This window comes from Corvus moneduloides, chromosome 4 (genome assembly GCF_009650955.1).
Source record: "Corvus moneduloides isolate bCorMon1 chromosome 4, bCorMon1.pri, whole genome shotgun sequence".
In the NCBI taxonomy this organism is placed as follows: domain Eukaryota; kingdom Metazoa; phylum Chordata; class Aves; order Passeriformes; family Corvidae; genus Corvus; species Corvus moneduloides.
The window spans coordinates 7,033,554-7,055,209 of NC_045479.1; the positions used below are offsets into that span (position 1 = coordinate 7,033,554).

The 21,656-nt window shown below is 45.4% G+C and overlaps 1 long non-coding RNA gene across 1 annotated transcript; it reads right to left on the reverse strand.

Moving 5' to 3' along the window:
* Positions 1 to 4,333: 4,333 nt before the first annotated feature.
* Positions 4,334 to 17,784, reverse strand: LOC116442783. Its single transcript, XR_004239645.1, has 4 exons — positions 17,774 to 17,784; positions 15,113 to 15,118; positions 6,975 to 7,165; positions 4,334 to 4,815 (listed from the first exon to the last, which is right to left on the reverse strand). It is a non-coding gene; the product is annotated as an uncharacterized LOC116442783 (long non-coding RNA).
* Between the last annotated feature and the right edge of the window lie 3,872 nt (positions 17,785 to 21,656).

Genomic DNA, 21,656 nt, shown 5'->3' on the forward strand with positions numbered 1-21,656 from the left:
GGTCTGCAAGAGGACACACAGAAGGGGTTCAGTAGGGCCGGAATGGAGGCAGCCAGTGCAGGGCAGGAGCCACGGGGATGTGGCAGCAGGAAGGAGAGGGCCGCCGGCAGCTGGCAGGAGGCAAGGCCTGCACCGCTGCCCCAGCAAGCACCGAGCCTGAGCAAGGTGCTCCCGCCAGGGGCTGGGCCCTGGATGCAGGGACAGAACACACACCCCGGGTGCCAGCGCTTCTGCCCCAGCCCTCCCCCAGCCCTGCCTCCCCACCACCTGCGTGCACTCACCGCTCGCCCAGGCTCTACTGGGGGCAGCATCAACCAATGGGGCCTTTTATAGCTGCCCCCATTGTGACACGGCCCCTGTGCTGTCACAGGCCCCAGAGCGCATCACAGGCCAGCCCCACCCGCCATCCCCAGCCCGGGAACTCCCCATGGCCCTGGGCACCCAGAGCCTCAACAGACACAAAGTGCAGACCCATCAGTCGTGAACCTAGGAACCTCAGAGCTTCCCTGTACAAAGCAGGCACAGGCGCCCTCCCACACAAACCCTTGTCAAATATAAATTTGTGTGACATGATCCATGGATGCTCTTGGTATATAGGTGTAAGCTTTTATTTAATCTTGGAGGGGGACATTTTTTATTAATAATATTTATATTTATTACTTTTGGGGCAGGATGTCATACAGGCTAATGTTTTGTTACAGATTTAGTGAGAAATCTTTCTGAAAGAAATCCAGGCTGCTTGAATGATGCACAGGAAGACGTAACACCCTCCTTAAAGAGGCCCAGTAAGTTAATTACAAAATTTTGGTGTCTTCAACAACCTCTCAGCTCTTAAAACTCTATGGTTCAACACAGTGCAAAATTCTGGGATAGCCAGGATTTTGTTCAGAAAGTAGAATGTCTCCTTTTTCAAATCTGTAGCAAAGATGTACATCTGTCACTCCCACCATCTTCAAAATTGTCTGCCTTAAACAGAGTTAACCAATCTCTCTGACTTGTCTGATATTGCGCTGGTTTATTAAAGGGAATTCTGACTCTTTCTGCTATCTCTGTGTATTTATCTCCAAAGGACTGTGAGTACGGAAGAGTCATCCCCTATGTTCCTCAGCCTTTCTTTGGGGAACTCGCCTATAAATGGAACTGCAGAAATGGGGAGGGAGGAAAAGGAAACAGGATGTGAATCGAGCACCTGCATAGTGACCACAGATGTCCACTGCTAGACAGACACTGATGTCAGGCAGATCATGCCCTCCAAATAGTGTTCAGAAAGAGAACAAGTTTGGGATTCCTGAAACTGCTCTGAATTGGATTTGCTTAAACAGATGTCATTAGTAAAACTAATCAAAGAAAGAGTTTTGATCCCTCTTCCAAGCTGATGCCACTTATCATGTACCTTCCCTGCATTCTTCTAGGGAAGCTGTTTTTGATGTTGTCCTGTCCTTCTTTTTTTAAGGGAGCAAAAATACTTTGTTAAGTATTACTCTTTCAGTTTTGTTTCCTCTCATCTTCTGAGATATAGTAAAGTGAACATTCAGCAGAATAGTTTTGTATTTTTTGAACACAATTCTTCTTTTATCCAATTGAGCCCCTTCTGTGATCATGAAAAAACAGAAACTGTTGTGAACTACAGTTTACACTCATAAGAGGTTGACATGGGTCAGTTCTCCAAGGTTATTTTTAGTTCAACTGCTGTGTAAACTGTTGATGTCACTGACTGGAGGCTGCTCTTCAGGACATTATCTATATGATAATTATATGACAGAAAATGCAACATATAGTTGAATCTGACCTTCAAGTTCACTAGCTTAAAAAAGGAAAAAAATGTCTGTAAGAAATTTGCTGCTTTTCCCATTACTAAGATGTAATAAATGCCTTCAAGTTTATACTCAGTCGACAGCATATACACATGGACAGCAGTGCCCATCCATCTTCAAGCTAGGGTACATTTTAAGTCTCAATGATCACTGCCTCCAGAAAGCATTTTTGAGACAAAACAGGCAAAGTCTTTTGCGTATCTAGACAATCATCCAATACTAGGATCTTCACTCTCACATAAACACTTCATGTTTTTCCACAGAGGAATCTGAGATAGATTTTTCTGAGAAATAACAAACCACCAAAAATTAATTAAATGACAAACAAGGGAAAAGCACCACTTCCTCACTCAGCACATTTTCCTTGATTTTCATTAAGCATTCAGATTTACAGATGCTGATATTGCCACAAGAGCAGTTTTTTTCTGGTTTAACTTCCTCTTCCAGTAGAGCAAGCACAGCTGCAAAATGCAAGCTCATTTCCAGGCTCTCTTACACATCACCAGTTTACCACATTCCAACCAGTCATAGCTGTGCAACACCCCGTCAGGGTACTGGGATTACTGCAGTGTCACAGACAGTTTAAGTGAGGCTCATGGAGCTGTACAATTTTAACTATGTTTTATATGTATAATTAAATGATGCATGACATGGAAATAAGCCAGCTGTACTGAAACTGAACAAACTAACTGCTCTGATGCAACAGTTAAGCATCTCATCAGTTATAAAATGAAACACGTTTAAAGCAAAAACAATATAGAGAACAGAATGCTTGACACTGTTAAATAGCATGGTCAAAGGATAATTTTTGAACATTAAGGAAATGCACTCACCCAGTCAAATTTTCAAAAGAATTCCTGGCACCAAAATGTTCTCTGTTTGCTTTTTCACCATGTTTTAAGAATGGATCACTCTGGGGGAAGAAAATCCTGTGCGCAAAACACTGTGTGAAATGAAACAATCCTTAAACATGGCTAATTTCCATGTGGAGCTGATGATTTAGCACTGTCATCCTTCAGCAGAGGAGAAAGAACTACCTGTCTTTAGTTTACTTAGGTAAGATGAAAAAAGTGAGGAGTGTGAATTTGGTCTTGCTTCAATTTACTTCAGTGGAAAAACTCTTGCCATGACTTCAGTGGGAGTGAGACTGCATTCTATATGGAGAAAACATTCATTCTATATGGAGAAAAACAAATCAGCTGAGAATAATGCTTTTGTTTATTAGATGTAAATTACTACCATAGTCGTTTTTAACAGTGCTAAGTAAATCCTGCTTTAAAAGCCAAACGTTGCCTTCAGTCATGCTTATTCCTCTGTACTGTGTCACAATGCAGGATTCCTGGTCCTCTGACCAAGTCACCGCTGTCACAATAAGCATGGCTTGCTCTGGGGAAAGGCCACATTCCCACACAGGAATGATACATGTTTGTGGATGTCACTGGTGACAATGTCCAAATCTGGGCTAGGGCATGCCCCCCAGCCAAGAAACTAGGGTGCACACTTTTGTAATATAAATGCATTCACTGAGAACACCGACTACACTTACTAAAATGTCCATGAAAAGCAGCCAAGTAAATCAAATCAATAGGGTTAAATTTGCAATTAGGATTCTCTCTTTCTGCAGGAAAATTTTAGGATAGCCACAAATTGAGAAAAATTTGATTTTTTTTCTTCTTTTTCTCAGAAGGCAATCAACCTTCTGGTCTGGCTATTCTTTACTTCTCCCTATGAAGTAAAATCTAAAAAGACACACATATGATATTTATGGAAGGACCTCCCAATGAATTAGGAAAAATTATTACTCAGAAGATAGAACAGAAGCAAGACTGTCTACACTGTATGAATTAAACATACATGAATTAGGACACAGAGCCTTCCATTCTTTAGTAACAGAACTGATGCTGTCCTGAAAATGACATTAATGAATTAGACTGGTATATGAAAACCTTCTGCATCTGCTCTAAAGGTTGGAATGAGGATGTTAAATGAGGCAGCAGACAACAAGGATGTGCTGCTTAGGGCAGCTGAATATCACTTCTGTGCTTGTGGAGTTCTGCAGTTTGGATGAAGGTCACAGGTTATCTCCAGCTACATGAAAATGAGTGATAAATACACACTGTTGGTCTTAGACTGAAAGCAGTACTAGGCAAAGAGAGTCAAAATATGGAATATTACTCAAAATCATCCCCTGGTTTTCTAAAGATCATAATCTTCTAGTAGAAGAGTTTGTTACCTTCTCCTAATATTAAAGCTATAATAGTAAAAGCACCTCAATCTTGTAGAAGTATCTAAGATACACAGATTAAGTAAGGTATATGCAGTGAGAGCACTCTAAAAACATCACAAGAGGAGTGACAATTTCTGGGATAGTAATGACATGAACAAGTATCTAAATGTTAAGTCTGAGTGAATAAGAGAATTTTTCAACTAACGGATCAGGGAAAATGTGAAAGGATGAGATATGTGATTAAAGATGATAGTGTATTCGGTTAACACAGGTGGAAAACATATGACTTTGATTCTGTATTACAACACATTTTAATTGATTTGTGTGTAGTTTTAGTTTTATACATGCACAATTTTTTAGAACACATCTTTAGACTGGGACAAACAATAAAGGAAATCCATTGTATGACTTTACATTGATCCCAACATCACTCACTGGAATATCTTAACATTTCCTGCACAGATTCCCATTCGTTAAGATGACAACCTTGAGAAGAAGGAAACCTATAACTGCCATTCAGAGAAGGTCTAAAAATTTAATTGCTGTTTGAACACAAAGGAGCTTTGACATGCTGTGGTTTATTGAAACACTCCTGCAGTTATAGACACATCTTTAACCACCCTACCCTCTCCCTCTTCCTCCATCCACCACTGATTGATGCAACTGGAAGATTCAGTAACTGCAGAGCAAAGTCCTGCTTACTTCCAGCTCTCCTGCCCCAGCAAATGCTCAGCTCTTCTGGGAAGATGGAGCTATGCCATAAACACATTGCACCTGAAAGGAGATGAAACCTTCCCTTCAAAGACACATGTGACCAGGTTTTTGGAACTGCCTGATGTGGCCAGTTCTCATCTGTTTTCCATAAAGAAGGAAAAGAGCCCTGTATTCTCCTCTTCATGATAGTTCAAGTATTAATTCCAAAGAACAGAGATGGCAGGACTTGTCAGTGACATGACTAACAATTTTATGAGAACTGGCAAAACAGTTCGTTTCTCCTACATCTTATTCTCAGAAACCTTGGAATTGTTTTGTCTGAAAGATTTGGGGAGAGGAAGGTAGACTTAATTCTCACAACTATATTAAATATTCAGTACATCTGATATTCTGTTGTCAACACGCAAAATATAGTTTAATTATGATAAGCCATACTGGAATCATTTACAATACATAAATGTGAAAAAACATCATTAAATTATTTCTTGTTCCATGTGGAAAAATATACACCTTCCAACCCCCCAAGGAAGTAAGACAAGGCACAATAAATTCTGGTAATTCTCTTTCTTCTGACTTTTCAGTTCCATCACAGCTCTCAAAACTAAGATTTATGTGCTATTTTGCATCTGTATCTGTTGTTGATTTTCCTCCCCTACAGGGATATAGGTGAATAAGTTTGGACAGGAAACGGTATCCCTCAAGCCAAACTGAAAGGTTTATAAAGTTGCTAATAAAAGTTTGGGTCAGGGCCTAAATATCAATCATCTGCTCATTGTCTTTTTAAATGAGCTCAGGCATTTTCCCAACTGTTCCCAGCAGGTCTCTGCCACTATTTTAAACTAAGATTTCAGCCATTTTTTTTTCCCTGTGTTGACCTCAGTAATTTTTCTTTCTCCCCCTCTTTACCTGCCAAAGGCATCCATCACGATTTTGCCAAAGGCTGTCTGCTTTTGAAGTTGAGAGGAATTCACTAATCGTGAGTGTCAAATCCACAGTAAATGCCATCGCCATATGGTATATGCTGCTTTTGGGAATTAGCTCAAAAGGCCTAGCTGTGAGAAGGCCGGCTGTATGTTAGGAGGGTTTTACTGCTAACTTTCATAACTCATGTCAGGTCTTTCTGTATGCATTGGCTTCAGTGAGTGCAACTGTTTCCTGAATTTATAAAAATGTTGTCAAGATCCCTTGATCTTGCTTTCTCTGTCTCTCTCACACAAACACATCCAAACACATTTATATACACAGTGGAATAGCATGCACAGTGGCATGCAAATCTAGCAAAAGAGAAGCTTGTAAATAAATAGCATGTCATTCTGCTTACTCAATAAATTTCTCTGGGTGTTAAACTCATGATAAACATATCATAAGCCCCGATGAAGGCTTTACAGCCTGTCCCATCACACCATCCTGAGTGTAACTCTGCAATGCATAGGAAGACATAAGTTTGAAAAACAGAGCAGAAATAGCTCCCATAAGGGCAAGGTGCTGACATAGCTGAAACATAACTAACTGGAGAGCATTTGTTTTCACTAAAGAAGGAAGTGTCAGTGACACATCTCTGTGCCTGTGGAGGTGTACTGTACATTCAAAGCAAAAAGAAATCTACCTTCTTCAAAAAATTGGCCATTAATACATAAATATGTCTGTGTTGAAATCCCTCAGACGGTACCATTCTTAACAAGAACTACACACAAGACTAAGAAATTCTGCAGAGAAACACGCTTTTGTGATCCAAAGAGGCAAGGAGAAAGAAAACCACATATGAAGAGTTTAACATACCCACTTAGTGATAGAAAAAGAATTATTACAAAAATAAATGTCAGTCCCCTTGAAACACTTGAGTCAGCTCTCTCAACTTTCTCTGATGCTGTAGGAAGGTGTGAATGTCCTCCATGTGTCACATCATCCCCACCAGCCACACAGGAATGTCTCCAATGCACCTCAGAGCGTTTCAAGGACCACTCCCCTCTAATTTATGTATAGTCTGTTAACATCCTCTTGGAGCAAACAGAAATAATACTTTTAAAAGACATTTATACTTCAGAAACATGTGCCCCGACACAGCAAAAAACCCAGATTTTAATACTGCCCCGAGGCAGAATTCATCCATCTTTAAGGCTTCTATTATGTATTTCCTGGTTAGTAATATAAAAAGAACTGCTGGCAGTATCACATCGAAACGAAAGTGGCAGAATCAGAAAAACTACTGAAAAGTTTACCTTTATAGGAAAGCTTCAGTCTTGGGATATTTTGTTTTGACGTTCCAGTGACTGGAAGGAGCAGCATCACTAAAGACAGCAGGCTGCAGGCATGTGGCACTTGCAAAGCTCTCATTCTGCTCTCCTCTTCTGTATCTCCTTTTGTACTGTGGTGAAATATCTCCCCACTTTTCAAACAATCCAAGTTTTATCTAGAAGAAAAAAAGAAAACATCTGTAGATCTGCTTTACTGCATAAGTAACAATTCTGTAAACAAGCCAGACCTATTTTTAAAGAGCACCTCAGTTAATTTCTTTGCTACGAAAGTATTTTTCCTCTAGTACAAGTAAATATGTTTTGTTTCTTTAATACTAAATTTACACATTTTGACATTGGAAAAATATGTAAACTTTTCAGACACCAGTGTCTAGCCTAGCTAAAGTTTAAGCACAAATTAAATTAATGCAGTATCCATAAAAAGAACATTTGACATTCAAAAGTGACCATGCAACTTGATAGTTAATACCAGTCCATTGGATATCTTATATGTTTTATAACTCTTTTTGTCTCAGTACAACAGCTATTGTGTGTTTATGCTATGACTAGAATGAACTGTAATGTCTCAGATGCCATGGGGGTACAAGCTGAGTTAACAGTGAGTACATACCCATCAAAAACTTTTCATAAATAAACTAAGAAAACTGGAAAGAGCAAGCAGTTGTGTTTAGTTTTAATAGAGAAAAAAGTCAAAGCGAATGATGGATTTAAAAGTGCTTTCAGTATGATATTTCCAGCAGAATAACTGCCTCAACTCATCCACCAAAATGTCCTATAAACTTTAATGAGTGTTTCAGGCTGGGGTCAATAGGCTGATACGGGATTTTGTTAGCACAGTGTGCAACTAAGCCAGCTTTGCAACACTTTTCACTTAGTAAGAATCATTCATATTCCATAAATCTTAAAGCGTTTTACAAATGAAAGCAATTATCACTGCCCTTATTTTCCCTATGCAAAAACGGAACCAAAAAGCTGCAATGAACCTATTTCCTCAAGGTCACACAGCAAGCACAGTAGTTGAAAAGAAAACAGCAACAGCAGTCCTGCTGTCCTTTGTACCCAGCTATCAAGGATCCCTTTTGCCCAATAACTCGACTTTTGCACATGAAATTATTTGAAATGGCATCTTGAATTCTGAAGGCAAAACTTCATGGTTAATAAATCACAGAAATCAGAGTATGAAAATATTTGTGAGACCAGATCCTTCTCCCTGCAAGTGCCTGATGCTAGAGGTCAAGGGAGATGGCTGGTGAAATGACAAATGTCAGTGTTTGCGTAATGCTGTAAAACCAAGGAGTAAGGAAATGTTATGGTTAGTCAAGAGATTAATGGCTCATGATGTGCCATGAAAATTCTTTTCTGAAAGGTACTGGAGCTGCCTGATTAAAAGAGCAATCCTAGTGCCCACATCAGCCAGCACTTGCACAGACACCAAAGGAGAGGTTCCTTGCAAGTCCATGAGAGATGCAGCACAGCTTGTGGCCCCTGAGCCTTTCCACTGGTCTGTTATTTGAACTCCTGCAGCACTGGGTCTTGCAATTCTGTGAGCTACAGCAGCACCCAGAACCAATTCAGCTCCTCCTGATACAGGCAGTTCATCCTTCCTGGCATGAAAGGATGGAAACAGAATCCCTTCAGTTCTCTCTGACACAGGAAATCTTTCTCAGATGAAACTTGGGCTTTCTGAGCCTCCAGACTTTCGCTCAATAGCAAAAGACAAGAAAGTGTGCAAGAAGAGCATGATGGTGAAAAAGAGGGAAACAATTCGTAAAATCCCCAAAGCATAATTCCTATTGCAGAACACTAAGCTTCTTTCTTCTCAGTCCCCTCTTCAACACTCATATTCAGTGTCTGAATGCACTACTCTTGGCCAAGTGTGAGTACATGTTCATGAAATGACATGGAGAGAAAACAGACAAACATGAAATGCCTGTTTCATCTTTCTCTTCCCTTTATTACAGTATCAGATCCTAAGAGAACACCCTTACTTCTTCTGTGCCAACACATCTATTTGAGGGTGGACCATGAAGGACTAAAGTGGATTAGACTATGCCAGGGTTAAATCGCCTTTAAGAAATTTATTTAGAGGTGAAAAAGCGGAAATGAAGGAGAGGGGAGGAGGGGGAAGAATATATGAAGATGAGACACCAGCCCTGTTCATCTTCAGCAGGATGATAGTGACAAACCATACTTCAAAAAGAAGCAATTAAGAGGGAGCCAGTCTCACTGCAAGTATGTTGAGAAGTCATGGCCTGAAGGTCTGGGCCTCAGCCAACAGGGAACTCACCAAAGGATATGGGGCTCATTTTCTTGAGGCAAATTACTGTGAAGAATCAGGACTAAATTTGACTAAAAAAACAGTTGCATCAATGCACTGTCATTTGCTGAATTGATTGAGAATCAGCACCAAACTCGGGCCTTCGGCCATAGCTCACAGCCTCACTTTTTCATGTAGGCTTTTTTTGCTAATGGGAACCTTCCTTTTTTTTTGGTTGGGTTTTTTTTTCCCTTTCCCCTTTTATTTGAACAATGTCTGTGAAAAACCATTTGCTTTCACAAGGCAGTTAGTTTACACTGGAGGCAGCTGCTCTGTAAGCTCGAGCCAACCCTGTCCTGTCTTTAGATTCATTGCAATCTGGCCAGATTGTCACATATATTTTTAGTTTATGATGATCCTCTAATACAATTCCAGCTTCCACACAGAGTCCTTCCAACAGTCTAGCTCAGGTTAATGAACTTCAGGCCACTTCTCTTCTGCAGGAATTTCGAGGCCCAGGGGGTGGCTGTGCCCAAGAGATTTTCCAAAATCCGCTACGATTTCACCGCGTGAAACGCCAATGAGCTCTCGGTGCTGAAGGATGAAATCCCGGAGGTACGTGACTGCTCCTGGAAAAGGTGTGTCCCCCAGGGGCAGGAGAGAGCTCGGGATAGCAACAAGCACCAACTCCATTTTCCCTGGTGGTATCTCAGCAGTGACACAAAGCTTTGCTCAAATCCAAAGCTGGAGCAGGCTGCCTGTGCTGTGTTGTGCCATTTCCTCAGCTCAAACACATCGGTCCCATTTTAACCACAGTGAGGAGGGAGGACAACAACTCGCTCTAGAGCCCTGCTCATCCCCTGCTGGGTCGGCTCCTTATTACCCCTTCCTCCTCCACGAGGATTTGTTTTCTCTGAAAAGCACCTTTCTCATAACCTTTCTCTTACTGCAGCACTGTTGGCAGCTGGACAAGGTGGGACGTGACTTTGGCTGACACTGATCTGTGACCTGAGGAAAAGGTTTCTCTGCAAAATGTAGCTTTTTATTTATTTAATTATTTATTTTAATGCAAAAAGACATCAGAAACTCAGTCATTAGGAAAAAAAAGGTCTGGAGAAACAGGGACATTATGTAGGAACTATGAGTTCTTCAGCACGCAGAGGTGCTCTCCTGTTCATCCTTACGATAAATTCTGATGCATTCCAGGAAAAGTTTCAGTCCTGGATTGCATCTGAGAGCAACAGATCTAATTAGAGCTCCTGGCCTCAGTGATGTCCTTCTGGCAACTTCACCTTTTGGATGGTTCAGCTGCACTATATCCTGGTTGTTTATGCCTGAAATCCCATTTTCCCACTAGCAGATTTATTTTTGTCCCACACTCAGGTGTTGGAAGATAATAAGCAGTGGTGGAAGTTGCTCAACCGGAGTGGGCAGGCCGGTTATGTTCCCTACAATATCCTGGATGTGGTGAAACTGGAAGAGCTCAAACAGGTCTGTAGTCAAGTAATACCTGACTGGTATCAGCTGCAAGGCACAATCTGCCTCTGGGAATAATGTTGTCATTAGACCTCCCTGGATTTCTTAGGATACTATGCACAAATCAGGACAGACCCTCAGAAGCAGACAAAGCCAGGAGATTCCTGAGTCTCCAAGTTGAACTTTCTGGTTCCGACTGCTAGAGTGAATCTGCAAACAAGCGAGTGCCACGCACGCTTCCTCTTGCAGCCTGGGCGATTCACACACCAGCCCGCTGCTCTGCCTTCATTCTTATGCTCTTTGTAGCATGTCGCGCTTTCGTTTAGCTGGAGACGAACAGTCGTCTGCTTCTCGCCCACAGAGCACGGTGCTGGCAGCGGAAGCCTCCAGGCTGCTGCCTCTGCCCAAGCACGCCTGGGCTCTGCACTTTCCCTCTCAGCGCTAGGTAGCAGCACATTCTGTCTGCCTTGTAGCCTGAATCTTAACGGAAAGCTTCTCGGCTACGTCTGGCACAGAGAACAGGTTTAGGTCAACGAGCTTACCCAGAGCTTGCTCCCGATGCGTGGAAACTTGGATTTGCAGCACATTCCAGGGGTACTCTTCTTTCCTTTCCAGCCTGCACAGCGCCGGCAGATCGTGGTGCTCTCTGCCGCCTTCTTCTCGCTTCCAAGTACCAGCACGCACCTTGCAGCCTTGAAGAGAGCAAAGATGTGGATAGACGTCTTGCCCAGAAGAAGGTGGCAGGACGAAAAGGTGTTCCTCCTTTCCGCTCGTCGTTGCCCGGATTGTGGTGCTGTGTTGAAAGTCTTGGCCAGCGAAAGGCTAATCCAGCAAGTGCTTCTCTCCTGAAGCATTTGGCTGAGTGAGAGCTACACACATGGTTTGGACACTGTAAAGCAGCAAGAAAAATGATTGTACCTCGAGCTGAGGAAAATCCCTGCACAGAACCCTGTGGATGCGTGCAGTATACACTCTGAAGAGCGGGACAGCTCAGAGCCATCGCTGGGCTTCAGTTCTGTCCAGAGCACAGAAGGCAAAGAACGAAGCAGGCGGGCACCGGGCTCATGCACTCAGTGCACCGAATTGCATAAGTTCAGCACAAAGCTGCTTCCCAAGCAGATGCAGCTGAGAACGCTCCGGCAGCTTCAGAGAGTAAGGCGCAGCCGTTGCACTCCATCACACAAGCTGGCCAGAAACAATTTCTTACACCCGCAGTGCTGCAGAGTCCACGCAGCTTGAGCGCACGCAGAAGGAGGCGTCCAGAAAGAAGGCGTTCTTCAAGTCCCCCTTCTCTAAGCAGCCTTGAAACTGAGCACAACACACTGCGGCTTGGCAGCTTCTTTCTCCGAGAGACGTGCCCTCCTCACATGATGCACTCTCGCAGCTCCCTTGCCCACTTGCAGCAGCTGCTAGCAAAGAAAAATGCTCCAGGAGAAACAGCCACTGCTGTGCTGAACCTTCCCCTTGCCTCAGGTCAAGCACCAGAAACTGTCCTCTGCACTCTGTTTTTCCCTTCTCCACCGCATCTACCACTGTCATCTCTGCATCTCCAAGCATCAAGCTAGCAGAATTGGTTCCAGGGAATACTGGAAGAGAACTAGGTAGCAGCACAAGTAGCCGCAAGTTGAACTTTCTGGTTGCGACTGCTAAAGTGAATCCGCAAACAAGCGAGTGGCAGGCACGCTTCCTCTTGCAGCCTGGGCGATTCACGCACCAGCCCGCTGCTCTGCCTTCGTTCTTATGCTCTTTGTAGCATGTCGCGCTTTCGTTTTGCTGGGGACGAACAGTCGTCTGCTTCTTGCCCAGAGAGCATGGTGCCGGCAGCGAAATGCTCCAGGCTGCTGCGTGCCTGGGCTATGCACTTTCCCTCGCAGCGCTGGGTAGCACAACATTCTCTCTGCGTTGTGGTCTTAAGCTTTAGGGAATGATTCTCGACTACGTCTCACACAGAGAACTGTGCCATGGGAATACATGCGTTTTATCACTGCTTCTCGCAATAAGATTATGGTGCTACATTGAAAGTGTTAGCCAGTGAAAGGCTAATGCAGCAAGGTCTTTCTCCCATGATACATTTCTCTGAACGAGAGGTTGCGCAGACAGTTTGGACGCTGCAAAGCAGAATGGCTGTGCTTGCACGTAGCGCTGAGGAAAATCCGTGCACAGTGCTCTGTGGTTGCGTGCAGTACTGAAGAGAGCCAAAGCTGAATGCTTCAGTTCTGTCCAGTGCGGGTAAGGGAGATGAGCGCAGCCCCAGGGAACTGGGTGGATTTGTGCGATGGCTATGAGCTGTGTCGCTCTTCTGCGTGTATAGTGCAAGCATCCACAGTGTGCTGTGCACGGATTTTCCTCAGCTCTCGCTCAGCGAAATGCTTCAGGAGAGAAACACTTGCTGGATTGGCCTTTCGCGGACCAAGGCTTTCAACACAGCACCACAATCTGGGCGACGACGAGCAGAAAGGAAAAACATCTTTTCGCCCTGGCACATTCTTCTTTGCGAGACGCCTGTTGGGGAAGATGAAACAGGAAAGCCTTATAAATATGATTGCCTGACAAAAGATTTTGGGAATATGAAAAATATAAGCAACATCGAAATGAAAGCCACTTTTGAAATACCAAGTCTTAGTTACTGAACAACTGGAAAACAATGGTATGGCCGACTGAAGGTAATCCCCTCTTGATTGAGCAATACCCTCTGCTTGCAGGCAGGTCCAAGGGTCAGAGCAGATCCTACTAGCTCAGCAGAAGGGGTCCAAAGAGTAGTTTTTAGAAGTTAAGATGTAACACTCTATGGTAATACAAGAACTCTTATAGGCTGTAGGTAAATGCTATAGGATTTGTATCTTGTATTAGATTGGTTAGTGACAATTAGAATATTCAGTACAGAAGATGATTTATTGTATGTAACCAGGACTTCACATACACTCTTATTTCCATTCTCATTCTACTCACACTCTCATTCCTCTCTTACTTATCTCTCGCTCCACTCTACTTACTTGCTCTTACTTTTACACTCTTGCTCTCTTGGGCCTGCTCCGAGCTGCAGCTGGCAGCTCTAAGCAGTGCCCCTGTACCCACGCCCTTTGCAATAAACCGCATGTTCCAAGATCTGACTTCAGAGATCTCTCGTCTCCGTCCGTCCCGACCGTCCGACCCACACCAAAGCTCCCGCAGACGCCTTTCCGCGTCTTCGCTCCCTGCAAGGCTGTAATGTGCGCGGTGGTACTTGCAAGTGAGAAGGCAGGTGCAGAGAGCACCACGATCTGCCAGCGCTGTGCAGGCTGTAAAGGAAAGAGTGCTGCCACTGGAATGTGGTGCAAATACAGGTTTCCACGCATCGAGGGTAAGCTCTGGGTAAGCTTGTTGACCTAAAATTGTTCTCTGTGCGAGACGTAGCCGAGAAGCTTTCCGTTAAGATTCAGGCTACAATGCAAACAGAATGTGCTGCTACCTAGCGCTGCGAGGGAAAGTGCATAGCCCAGGCGTGTTTCGGCAGAAGCAGCAGCCTGGAGGGTTTCTCTGCTGGCACCGTGCTCTGTGTGTGAGAAGTAGACGACCGTTCGACTCTGGCAGAATGAAAGCACGACATGGGTACTAAAGAGGCCGAACGAAGGCGCAGAGCACCGGGCTCATGTCCGCAGCTTACGAACTGAGAAAGGAGCGTAGCTGGCACTCGCCTGCCTGCTGAATTCACGTTAGCATTCAGAAGGTGGAACTTCAACAACAGCTACTTACTTGTGCTACCACTTATTCCTCTTCCAACCATCCCTGGAAACACTGGCGCTTACCTTTAGGCTCCGAGATGCAGAAAACACGGTGGTCGATGCCAAGGAGAGGGGAAGTAGAGAGTGCAGAGGGGAGCTTAGGTGGCTTTACGTGAGGCAAGGGGAAGGTGCAGCCCAGCATTGACTTTTTCTTCTAGTTCTTTTCTTCACGAGAGCAGCTAGCAACCAAGCTGCGAGAGCCAACAATGGGATGGCACGTCTGTCAGAGAAGGAAGCTACAGTGCTGCAGACTGCTGTGCACAGTTTTAATGCTGCTGTAACTACACGATACTTTTGGAACGTCTTCTGTCCTGACTCTCCCATCTCTGTGAGCTCTAGCTGCTTGAACTTGGCCACACTGAAGGTGTGTGGATGTGATTGTGCTGCAAGTATCAAGTCTTCCAGAGAAGAGGGATAGTGAACAAATGTTTTCTTACCTGGCACATCTCTTGGTCTGAACTGTGGCTGCAAACGCTGTGCTGCAAGGGTGGACTTACCCACTTGGAGAGAATGTGATGATGCTCTATATATAGTTGCAGAGGAAAGTGCTGGTCACTGGAATGTTTTGCCTAGTTTACAGACTTCAGAGGGACTATGAAGGCCAACACCTTGTACTAGCACTTGTTCTCTGCGTGCAGCTGCTGGATGTTTGGAAGGGGTTTGGGATCCGCGAGAGGTGGAGGGTAGGATGCTACATAGAGCTTGAAGGAAAGTGCGTATCTCCAGGACCTTTGATGCAGTTCAGTGGGTGCGAGTCACATGTTGTGCATGTTCATGATGGCACAGAAAAGGTTCTGAAAGATAGAGGCCGTGCTGGAACTGCCTTTACTTTTGCCGCTTAGAAACTGCACAGCCAACAATGAAAAGATTCCTCTTGCTTCCCCGCTACGCACAGGATCACATTCTTTTATGTCTCCAAGAGGCAGGATGCACAGCGGAGCTCTTCCACCAACTGCTCCCACACGACTGGGGCCACGCCAGCAAAGCGCTTGGCTTTTTCCCCAGCACTGTGAGCGCTCATCGAAACAACCACACGATGGCGCTCTGGACTTGCCAAAGAAGGCCAAGCACCTGGCACTGCTCGAAACCACCCCAAGGGCAGAGGCAAGTTGCAAACGTCCCTGCACGCAAATCAACGGTGTCAGGACAAAAAGATTTCCCTCATCTTCCCCTTCCAAGAGCAGACTCTTCTTTACACCACACTCCAAGAGCCAGACAAACTTCTTTGGCCCAAACAAATCTTTTCCCTCTGGCAGAGTCCGCCCTCCAACTTGAAACCATCTGGCAAAAACAGAGCTCAAAACAGTGCCAGCTGAGGAAGCTCTTGCTGCCTACAACTTCAACTGCACCCCTCAAACTAGCAGCACACATGCCGTTTTCAGCACATTCCTTCTCAGCTCTAGGTACCATCCTAAGCCTTCCGAGTCAGGATCCAAAGACAACGGCACCAGGGACTGCTCACACACTAAAGGCACCAGGGAAAAAGGCTCACGAGCTTGGCCTTTGCATTCCCACTGACAGCTGAACAGCTCTAACCCAGAGAACTGCCTGTTGGGAAAAGCCTTTAAAATCCCTAAGAGCACCTCACGTGCACATCCAAACCTGCTTTCCTTGCCAAAGAGAGCAACTACAAGCCCATCTCCAAAGGAGCGGCATCCCCTCCTCCAAAATACAACACATCCAGCCACTGATCCACCTCCAGTATTGAATATGTCCAACAATTGCCCCTACACGGACAGGGGCCAGAAGAGAAATGTCTTGCTGGACTATTCCTCCCCATGGTACCTTAACATCTGTTCCACCAACACTGGCACTATGTCCTTGCCTTCCCAAGGAAAGGCCCTCTGAGTCTCTTGGCCTTGCCGTGTCTTCAGTACCTTGCCTAGTTCTTCTTAAGCCACCCTTGCTCTGCTTCCTTTGCCTACGTCTGCCTTGCCTCACACTACCTACAACTTGCTGGCTTTGCTTTGCCATGCCTACCACTCTTGCCCTTGCCTTCCATGCAGGCAAGGCGCTGCAAACCAAGTGCAGGCAATTGTGGGCAAGTCAAGGGAGAAGTAGGCAAGGCCAGAGCAGTGAGGGGCAAGCAAATGGAGTGGTAGGCGAGAGAAGGCCCAGAAGTTAGAGGCAAGGCTGGGTATAGGAAGGAAAGTCCACTGATGGGTAGGCCAGGCAGAAACAGGAAGGGCTAGGCAAGGCAAGGCCCTGGAGGAAAGCAGTAGGCAGGCCAAGGGCGGGGCATGGCCGTGCGAAGGAATGCAAGGCTACAGAGAGCTAGCAGGACAAGGCAAGGCAACTGTTGTGTTGTCAAGGCAAGGCAAGGCAAGGCAGGTGAGAAGTACATTGAAGGACTTCTGGTACACAAAGTGGCCAGGCCCAACTGCTCTGTGTGGCCTTGATCCCACATCGGTCATCTCTCCTCTGCACCTAAAAGACTTGAGCTACCTGCTTTCCTTTGTATGCAAAAGAACTCTCATTCTGGTCCCCGAGCTCAAGGGCAAAATGTGAATTGCCCTTCCAAGATTCAAGACATGCAAGGATTGCTCCCAGACAAAGGCTGCCGTACAGATGAGTGTGGCAACATGCGTCCTCCCCTGGTCTTCCTCTCCTGTGATCCTGAAACACCGGAGATGCTTGAGAGCTTTGAGATTCCTAGGAGGAGCAGAAAGGGCAGGGCAAGGCCATGAAATGTTATTGAAAAGGGGTCTTGAATTCCAGGTGGGGGAGGGGTGAGCAAGGTCATGCAAGGCAAGGGAGGGGTTCAAGGGCAAGGCAAGGCAAGTAGTGGCTTGGCAAGGCGAGGCGAGGCAAGGCAATGAGGGTCCTAGAAGGAAAAGGAAAGGTAAGGCCAGACCTAGACGAATGTGAAAGGAAGTCAGGTGGGGGATGGGTAAGCAAGTCAATGCAAGGCAGGGGAGAAAAGGCAGGTTGAGGGAAGGCTACAGAGGGGGCAGCAAGGAAATGCAAGGCAAGGGGAAGCATGTGAGGAGTGGGTGCCGCCAGCTGGCTGGAACGGCAGGGCGGGGCCACTGCAAGTAGCATGGTGGGGATGTGGAGGGGGGTGTTAGTGTGTGGGGTGTGTGTGTTTGTGCAGCAGAGTGCAGGGTAAGTGCAGCTGTGTGTGTGTGCATATGGGGGTTTTGTGCCAGGTGCTGTGCCAGGGGGAGCCATCCCACCGCCAAGAAGGTGTGGGAGTGAAAGGAGTAAGATAGATGTGTCTTTACAAAGAGACCGTGTGAATCTGCCTGTAGACAAGGCTAGGAATTTACAGGAAGGGATGTAACAGAAGAAAGTATTAGTTCTAGAAATTGTTACTAACCAACAGAGACTGTTGCCCAGCCAAGGCCGTGTTAAATTCCTGAACCTAGAGCAAGGCAGCAAAGACTTAATAGCATTAGGGATAGTGTCGTTTTCTTCCTTTTCCATAGCAAAAGGGGGGTGCATTGTGAGAGATTGGTTATGTGAAAAGGGACATATAGATTCGGGATATATGGATTCTTTGCAGCTTACTGATCTGAGAGGCTGGCTACGTGAGAACGGGCACATAGACCCTTGCAGCTAGCTGAGCAAGGTCTCATAAGACAAAGCACCACACATCTTGTGTAACAACTGAAGTTGCAGAATATTACATGTATCTTGCTCAATAACTGAACCACCATTGAGTCTTACTGCTGAGCTATGGGTTTATTTGCAGAGCCAGCAAGGTTAGGTTTTGGTAGTATAACAATAGGCATCTGTGGTTAGAAGGCCAGGGAAAAAAGCAGAACTGCTGACCACAAAAGGGGAACTAAGGAGGGGTTTAGGATCAGCTTAGTAGACGTGAACCACTTAGAACGCGCCGTTACGAATACGCATGAAGCCTATTATTGTCAGTATATAAGGAGCTCTGTACAATCAATAAAGCAGATTCCTACTGATCACTCATATTGAGCATCCGGGTTTTCCCTCTATCGCGACAGTGCATATTAGAGGGGGGCATAGAGTAGGCAGTTCCGGAAGTCTGTAATTCCTGAGTACCTCAGAGGGTGCTGTTGCCAGGAACTTAGCATAAAAAGGGGGCTGCGTCCCACAGTCATTTGAGAGACTGCATGGGAAAAGCCCCATGGCCTCTCCCTGTAGTTGAAGAATGTTACAGGACGCCTCTGTCTCCTTTTTGGTGGATGAAGAAACTCAGAAAGCAACACTTTTGCCAGAACTCTCCAAGATCCCCCTTTGCTCCCAGTGACTCAATCACTGCCCGGGAAGCTGTCTTTTCTACCAGAGAAGTTCGAGATATAGTTCAAAGTAGTGTGGTAGAGAAAAAAGTCGATAATTGGTTTCCAAGGGATGGCATACAATAGATACCAGAAGCTTTGGCCCTACCAATATTAAAACAACTCCATGAGGACAGTCCTTGCACTTCCTAAGGATTGGCAGCAGCCTTCCTCATGATGTATGCTGCTGTGGGTCTTCTTAGACTGGCAAAAAGGGGCTGTTGAAGGTTGCTTGATCTGTGCTAAAGCAAACAGCCAAGTTACAAAGTAACTTGCCAGGGGAGGGAGGCCTTGGGCTGCATGTCCCTTCCAAAGATGCCAGGTGGATTTTCCTGAGATGCCCCAAGTGGGAAGGCTTCATATCTTCTGCTAATGGTATGTCAGCTAGCAAGGTGGCCAGAAGCATTTCCAACTGCTTCAGCAACGGCAGGATCAGTTATTAAGGCATCTTTGGAACAAATCATTCCAAGATACAGCATTGTAGAAGCAATAGACTCAGATAGGGGAACTCATTTTACAGGAAAGATCCTTCAAGGGCTTTTGGCTTCTTTAGGAACACAATGGAACCTCCATAGGCCCTGGCACCCGCAGAGCTCGGCTCGGGTAGAAAACAATGAATAGAGAAAGAAACACCTTTTGAAGCTGCTAATAGAAACCAAGATGCCATGGCTAGGGCTTTGGACATTGGCTTTGGCGAGAATGAGAGCCCGACCCAGAAGAGAGATTCCGTTATCCCCCTTTCCGTCGTTGTTATGAATTACCCGGGTAAGTCTCAACCTAGTGGGGGAGTAGAGGTAAGTGATGTATATTTAAAACCATCTGTGGCCAGGATACTGCTTCTTGTGAAACCCCTTCAACAGGAAGCTCAGCTGGCACAGACCCCACCTTTGGACTTTGCTGCTTGTAACATCCAACCAGGAGATTGAGTCCTAGTTAAGGAGTAGAAAGAAGCGCCAGTGGTGGTGAAATGGCGTGGCCCATTCCAAATGTCACTGATGACAGAAACAGCCATCAAGACAGCTGAACGCAGATGAACCTGTCACACTTGGGTCAAGGTCTCTGAAGCCTCGGAGATTTGGACATCTCAGCTGGAGGAGAAGGCTGGGAGGCCGTGACTGACACTCTGCAGGAGTGGGCTGGAGCAGTAGCCAGTGCTTCGACATCAGAGGAAGCCCCTTAGTCCTACCTTCAGACCGTCTGCTGAAATGGTCTGTATGGGCATCCCTCCTCTAGAATCTCCACTCACTGGGGGGCTAATACTTGCGGCCATTGTTTTACGTTAAGTGGTTTCTGTGTCTTCAATTGCCACAGGTGGTGCAGAAGACAATGGGAAAATTAGACTAGCTAATTAGATCACACAATTAAAATATTTTCCTTAATAATTCTACTTTTATATGGTCAGCTAAGTTTAGGCCAGGAGTGGGAGAATCAATTTGCAGCCTTAGGAGAAGAAGTAGCAAAAGTTTTTAACCTTAGCAATTGCTGGCTCTGTGGAGGGCCAGGAGGATCTGAAGAGTGGCCATGGTTGGCTAGCCCAGCTGAACCTAAATGGCGGGTCAATATGAGGGCCACAGTGGGATGGGATTTTGGGCCAAAAAGGAAGTTCACGGCAACTTCATTCTTCTCAAAAAGGCACCTCTTGCCTAAATAGGACAGGGCGTGTCTATGTAGGAAAAGGCATTTGTGAATTGACTTTCCCTCTGGGTTTAAACAATTGGGTTTGGACCCCCAATTGCCCTCCTTACAATTGTTCCAAATATCAAGGCAAATGCAATCAAATACCTGTTCAGCTCACTAATGGTAGCTATGGGCTAATACGATTTCTCCTCTTATATGCTGTAGCAACTCTAATCTTTTTACAATGCGTGACACCATGCTGGGTGCAGCTCTTTCAGCAGGTGGTCAAGGGGATGCCACTAGCAGCCATGCCTACCTGATCCAGAAATGACTACAAAAGGACAGAAAAGGATGTCACTGCAAATAATAGCAAAACCCAAGAAGACTCAAGAAGAAAAATTAAATCAATGGTAATTAAGGCTTGTAAAGACAAATACAGACCAAATAAAAAGAGGAGGGATTAAAAGGAATGAGATGGATGAGTCTTTACAAACAGACCGTGTGAATCTGCTTGTAGACAAGGCTAGAAACTTATGGGGAGTGAAGTAACAGAAGAAACTATTAGTTCTCTAGAACTGTTACTAATCAACAGGGACTGTTGATTAATCAAGGCCGTGTTAAATTCCTGAACCTAGAGCAAGGCAACAAAGACTTAATAGCATTAGGAATAGTTTCTTCCTCTTTCTTTTCAATACCAAAAGGAGAGTGCATATTAGAGGGGGGCATAGAGTAGGCAGTTCTGGAAGTCTGTACCTCCCGAGTACCTCAGCCACTGGGGAAAAGGAAGAGGGTGCTGTGGCTGGGAACTTGGCATAAAAAGGGGGCTGCGTCCCGCAACAGAAAGGGAAAAGCCCCATGGACTCTCCCTGTAGTCGAAGAATTGGGAAGGACATAAGGGACACTGAAGTTGGAGCTTAGCTGTCAGGGGGAACAACTTCCCTCCATTGGCGACCTCCTTTTCCCTCTATTCAGCTACCTTGTAGTAGGTGCGGTGGTGCTGAAGAAGGGTGGCAGCTTGGCACAATTGCTGGCATATGTGGTGCGAGAGCTCCACGCAAGGAGCTTTGAGTGGCATGTGTGAGGGTAGGAGGGTACAGCATCCATAGCTGAAGGCAAAAAAGGTCAGGGCATGTCATCAGCTGCAGTCGTGCTAAGTTGTTCATCTTTGCAAACTGCTTGCCAAGTTGCTCCTTTCTTAGGTAATGGAGGTTTGTATCAACCAGAACTGCATAGGGTCAGTATTTGCAGAGAAGGTTCCTTGGACTGTTGGAGAAGTGAGTGC